This window comes from Myotis brandtii, unplaced genomic scaffold (genome assembly GCF_000412655.1).
Source record: "Myotis brandtii unplaced genomic scaffold, ASM41265v1 scaffold155, whole genome shotgun sequence".
NCBI classification, from domain to species: Eukaryota; Metazoa; Chordata; class Mammalia; order Chiroptera; family Vespertilionidae; genus Myotis; species Myotis brandtii.
The window spans coordinates 1,784,111-1,785,254 of record NW_005355621.1 but is presented as its reverse complement, the minus strand read 5'-3'; positions in this window follow the sequence as shown (position 1 = coordinate 1,785,254).

Genomic DNA, 1,144 nt, shown 5'->3' with positions numbered 1-1,144 from the left:
GAATCCTTGAAATACTGCATATTGAGTGCCTAGCTCAGCATCTGGCACATAGAGAGGGTCTCAGGGAATGCCAGTTCCCCTCTCTCCCTATTACCAAGTACATTTCTGCACTGGCCTCTTCTTCAGCCTTTTGGCCCATGCCTGGTGAATCTTCCTGCTCTCATCCAAATTCCACACGTCCTTTCAGGTTCTCTTCCCCTAGAGGCCTGTCCAGGAGCTCCAGACCCCTACCGTCAACTCCTATAGCAGTTTATCTGTAGCACACAGCTCAACGCACACGTGTGTCTCAATGTCATTTTCATTTGTTCAACCAGATTCTAACTTCTCTGGAAGAGACAGCTATACATTAGACAAATTCTGTTTTCTCTTTCTAATCCCAACACATACCAGCAAAACAGGGTTGTGCACATTGAAGTCTCCTAGTGAAGACCAAACTGAGTCTAAATATATAACTCCTCATTGGAAGATACTGATTTCTTTTAATAAAAGAGAACCCCTTCATTTTTAATCCCAACGTGCTCCAGGGATTCCCACACCTCATGGGTCTGAACACTGGAGTGAGGGACCAAGTGAGTCATCACAAGGCCAAGCCACATGGATTCTCCAAAGGCCACCTGGGGGAGATTAGGAATAAGAATGTCATATAGACATCATGAGAATGTACTGGAAAATCTTGGAAACAAAAAGTTCCAGATTTAAATCCCCACTGCCATTTTCAATGTAATTTTAGCAAATGAGTTAAACTCTATCTTACTCATTTATAAAATGGGGGTGATAATGCTCAGGTCACAGGGTTGTATGAGGATTTAATTAAATAATCTATCTAATAAAAGAGTAATAAGCAAATTAACTATCACTTCAACACAAAGATGGTGGCACCCACAGCCACAAGATGATGGCGCCCAATCCTCTCAATCCCACTGGAGTCTTCCAGTCCCGGGGGGGCAGCCGCTGAGAGAAGGGCCTGCTTGGCCTTTGCCTCGGCGACCCAGGAGCAGCCAAGCAGGCCCCGCAGACAACAGAGAACCACTGGGAGCGGGCCTAAGCCGTCAGTAGGACATTCCCTGAGGGCTCCCGGATTGGAGAGGGTGCAGGTCGGGCTGAGGAATCCCCCCCCTCCGCACAAATTTCATGCACTGGGCCT